The 5,000-nt window shown below is 44.4% G+C and overlaps 2 non-coding genes across 2 annotated transcripts in view; both read right to left on the bottom strand.

Annotated features, from left to right (window-relative positions):
* Window positions 1–296: 296 nt before the first annotated feature.
* On the bottom strand, window positions 297–415 carry LOC133663997 (5S ribosomal RNA). Its single transcript, XR_009828473.1, has one exon. It is a non-coding gene; the product is annotated as a 5S ribosomal RNA (ribosomal RNA).
* A 4,495-nt stretch (window positions 416–4,910) lies between these two features.
* LOC133663990 (5S ribosomal RNA) overlaps window positions 4,911–5,000 on the bottom strand; it is a 119-nt gene continuing 29 nt past the window's right edge. The window contains exon 1 of the ribosomal RNA XR_009828466.1: window positions 4,911–5,000. This exon is cut by the window's right edge and continues 29 nt beyond it. This is a non-coding gene — a ribosomal RNA (5S ribosomal RNA).

Raw genomic sequence — 5,000 nt, 5'->3', positions numbered from 1 at the left:
AGCAACGTGAAACAAAAATCACTGCTTGTTTTCTCAGCCTGTCTAACTCTTTGGACTTTTGCTCCACTGTTAGCACTGACGTGCCTTGAGGCACATGTGTCACTGTTGTCGATAATGCAAATCTTGCTATCAATCCCAAACCGAGTCAAAACTAAACAAACATGTTTTGGGTGGAGAGCAGCGTTTTGTTTGGATGAGCAATACGTAGCTGTATTGTCAAGTATGGCAAGTACCTATAGCCGTTGTGACAAAAGCAAAAGGGGGCAAGGGCGCCCTATGCTGTGAGCGTTGCCAAAAGCTTACAGCACCTGGTATTCCCAGGCGGTCTCCCATCCAAGTACTAATCAGGCCCAACCCAGCTTAGTTTCCGAGATCTGACGAGATCGGGCGTGCTCAGGGTAGTATGGTCGTAAGCCGAGAAGTTAGCCTCAAAACAGACTTTTAAATGTGACAAGCTGGTTGACAGGACCTTTTTGCAATGAGCAACGTGTGTGTGATACAAAAATCACTGCTTGTTTTCTCAGCCTAACTCTTTGGACTTTTGCTCCACTGTTAGCACTGAAGTGCCTTGAAGCACATGTGTCACTGTTGGCGATACTGCAAATCTTGCTATCAATCCCAAACCGAGTCAAAAAAACATGTTTTCGGTGGAGAGCAGCGTTCTGTATGGACGAGCAATATGTAGCTGTATTGTCAAGTATGGCCAGTACTGTTGGAAGAATATCCATTTTTAAGTGTTACTTATTTCTAAACTCCTATAGTCATATAAAGAATAGCTAGTATTCTTCCTTCTTTTGAGTCTCATAGTGAGGTGTTGGCCTTCTAGATTGGAATGTGTCAGAGTAGAGATAACTCGGAGTAGTCTATGCTTCTGTGTGTTCTGCCACCCGACTCGCCATATGTTATGATTATTTATATATGTTGGAACTCAAGGTGTGGCTGCTCATGTTGACCTATCTTTGCAACAGCTAGCATGGTATAAGATGGACACAATTGTGTCCCACATTGTTCCCTTGCTCTCTGTCTCGCCTACAAAACCAAAGAACTTAGGTCCAATGATAAGACACGGCGTAGCTGCCAAACATTACACCGACACCCAAATACCACATTTTCAATTGTTTAGGTTTAGCCCATGGTTATGTTAAACACATAACTATGGGCTGCACTTTAGACACCTGTAGGCTACGAGGAGCTAGCAGCTACACAACAGCTGAGCTAAAACGACACATTACACATTTAAACATATCAAATAATTATACTTGCTCATTACATACACATAGTCGTCAAGACAGAAGTCTGATAGAAAGTATTCAGTAACAAACGTGTCTGCTTTATTCAACTTTCTACAACATGAGCTTGACTTAATGAATTATTGGGGCCACCAGGTGCGGTAAAATTTCAAAATACTATTGCTAAAGCATTCGCCACAAGGGTAGTATTTTTCTAGTATTGGTGACAATATAAATATAAGCCTATTTGTTACTTTCACCATATTGAATAAGTTACATAAAAGCTAGGGTTTAGTTGAGTTTGAGTTAATTGGGATATTGCTAAGGGGTCCCCTACCCTAACACCACCCCCAAGTGGACCATAGAGGCTAAAGAGACAATCATTGACCTCAAACATGACCTGTCCTCCGCTACTTGACTATTAGCTGACCTTTTTCTTAGATGTTTTCTGAAAGTGATAGTATGACTAACACAGTCCTTTTTTCAGAAACAGAAGGGGGTGAGTGAGGGTGGATACAGACTCCTTGGAACAAAATCGACAATCATCCGATTCTGACACATTCCATAGTTTTAACGTTTTTACCGTGGGTAAGAAGTTAGAACTAATTTTAATTTGAAAATAACGATTTTACACATCGATAGTAGTTTAATAGATCAAATTTAGAATATGGAGGAGGTGAGGGTGAACCATGTATAGTCTTTGATTTCACTGATATGATCAATACGGTACAAGGGAAAAGGTACGTACTGACTTGTGTTGACAATCACAGTGGTTGGCCGGAAGCAACAACAACCTCAAAAGAGGAGGCAGTATCAGTAATTAAATGACTTGTGGATGACCTAGTACCCCGACATGGTTTCCCCAAAAAGATTAGGTCAGACAACGGCAACCATTTTAAAAAAAATACTCACTTAGCCTTGGTCGAAAAGGCTTTCGGACTAGAACACAGGTTTGGGGTACCATCCTGAGTCCCAAGGCAAGGTTGAAAGGATGGACCAGAACATTAAAAACTAATTGGCTAAAATCTGTGCACAGACCAAATTTAATTGGATTGACATGTTGCAATTAGTGTTAATGATCATTCGAAGGTCCGTGAATAAAACTGTTTTACCGCCCTTTGAGTTTTTCACCCTATGAGCTGCATACAGGTCAGCCATTCACAGGACCAGCAGCCCCCCATGGAAGGAGGACTCAGCGTAAAACCAAAATGGTATTTTACACAAAAAATTGCAGAATTTGTGTGCCAGTTCTTCTGTACAGATTCCCTTCCGCCCGCTGAGAGGGTCAAGATCAAGGTCATCAAACGCAAGTGGACGGAGCTCAGGTGGACTGGTCCCTTCAAGGTCGTGGAACGGACGTCCCACGCCCTTCGACTGGCTGGTGGAGGGGACACCTGGTACCACCTCTCCCTCTGCACTACAGCTGAAGAACCTGACAGATTACCAGCGGATGTCATTGCTGACATCGCCACAACATCTGCCCCTCAGCCCAGGAGACGAGAGAGATTTTCTACCTACATTACTCTTTTCAACTTCTATATTGTATATCCTTGTGTGAGACCAATCCAGTATGCTAAATGTTTCTTAGTTTTTCTTGCTTGTTTGCAGCATAACTATCTGTGTCGTTACATTAAGTGAAAAGTTTGATGTTTATCCCCGTTTATCCCTTGGGCGTGTTCTACTGTCTTTGTGTCTCAGTTCATCCTTCCTGACGACAGTGACTGACAAGTGTCTAAGAACATACAGCGGACTTTAAATAGACTGGGTCAAAGGGGATAGCAAGACTTATTTTTTGACCTGTGCAGTGTGATTAATTACGGGGGACACAATAGCTATTACCGTGGTAATGACCTCTATATTTGTTACGACTCAACCCTGAACCATTGGTGTCGGATGCAGACAACATACTCTGGTAAGTTGTGCCCATCTTCCCTTTTATGTTGTTTTGGGGCTTGACCTGACTGATACAGACGCTAAAGGAATTATTAAAATTAATGTCCTTGAGAGGGCGTTAACTACCTCTACACCCTCTGTAGCACCTAAAGTACCACCCCACCTCGGTGGTGTTTCAAAGGCTCTCACATCTGTGCGTGCTAATGACATCACCACCGAAGGCCTGGTAACTTTGACCTTAGGAGCGGGTGCAGACAACCTGTGGCTCAGGTGGATGCCAAAACCTGGGTGACTGTGTTGCTTCTTCCGCTGGACGTCCCTTTTCCCACACTTACCCCGCCCCTTTTAAGTTGACTGACATGTGTACCCTTCTGTTGACAATGCCACCCGACTTCTTCCCTTTGTGGCCCAAAAGCTGAATTACACGCATTTTCAAATTACAGGACCCTCTCCGTCCCCCAACAAATTGGGTGACATCAACCATTACTGGTGCACCACACTGATAGATGGCTCTAGGATAGGCCCTTAGGCACGAGCTGACTTATTCTGGTGTTGTGGGAAGCACAGATTGTACATTAGAATCCCGACGTCAGCCGTTGGGCTTTGTGCTATGGTTAGACTGGTGACCCCACTCACCAAATTAACATCCCTTGGAACTCCTGTTTCAGCGGCCTCTCTAACTCCCCGCCGCCGTTGAGACTAACCAACCTGACTCGTGACGCCGTTGAGGGACTTGCTGAAAAACTTGCCCCGACCTCCCTCAGGGCCGTTCAGATCCGCATAGCCCTTGACCGCATCCTAGCCAAGGAAGAAGGAGTGTGTGCAATGTTTGGTGACCAATGCTGTACCTTCATTCCTAACAACACTACCCCCGATGGCTCAGTTCAGAGGGCCTTAAAGGGCCTCCAGGCCCTGTCTAGGGAACTCTCTCTCTGACCCCTTCAAAGATTGGCTTCTAAGCACATTAGGCAGGTGGACTGACCTAATTAAGTCTGTCTTGGTCTCCATTCGGAGCTTTTTTGGCCATCATAGCCTCATGCGGTTGCTTTATCGCCCCTTGGGCTAAGTGTCACTAAAGGGGGTCTAGCAAAGAGGTAACTTTAAGACTTTCGAGAATTGTTGGTTTACTTCCCTGACCATGACGACATTGACGTGGACTCCCTCCATCTATCTCCCATGTAAATAAGCTGTTGTTTTATCGCTAGCTTGCTTAAAGAAAAAAAACAGCACCTACTTTAATGTGGGGCGTGCTTTATAAGTTTTGTACAAGTAATAAAGATCTTATTAGAAGATCTTAAAGGGGGACTTGTTGGAAGAATATCCATATTTAAGTGTTACTTATTTCTAAACTCCTATAGTTATATAAAGAATAGCTAGTATTCTTCCTTCTTTTGAGTCTCATAGTGAGGTGTTGGCCTTCTAGATTGGAATGTGTCAGAGTAGAGATAACTCGGAGTAGTCTAAACAAAGAGAGTGGGGGCAGGGAGAGACGGGGGAACACGGGACTTGCGGGAGTTTTGAGCTAGACCGATCTGGACCGGGCTAGGGAACGCTTGGGTGCTGGATTGGTCTCATTATTGCCAAAGCTTTGACAATAAACAACGAAATACCAACTACTGCTTTTGGTGGTCAATTTAACATCAGCTTATTTGCCATTAAAAGAACTTGGGAGTGGACAGCAGACTTTGACTTACTTGGGAGGAAGAGCTGTCGACACAACAGTACCTATATCCGTTGTGACAAAAGCAAAAGGGGGAAAGGGTGCCCTATGCTGGGAGCGTCACCAAAAGCTTACAGCACCTGGTATTCCCAGGCAGTCTCCCATCCAAGTACTAACCAGGCCCAACCCAGCTTAGCTTCGGAGATCTGACGAGATCG

The sequence above is a fragment of the Entelurus aequoreus genome, linkage group LG13 (genome assembly GCF_033978785.1).
Source record: "Entelurus aequoreus isolate RoL-2023_Sb linkage group LG13, RoL_Eaeq_v1.1, whole genome shotgun sequence".
NCBI lineage: Eukaryota > Metazoa > Chordata > Actinopteri > Syngnathiformes > Syngnathidae > Entelurus > Entelurus aequoreus.
The sequence above is the reverse complement of the archived record's forward strand: the minus strand, read 5'-3'. Positions and strand labels throughout refer to the sequence as shown.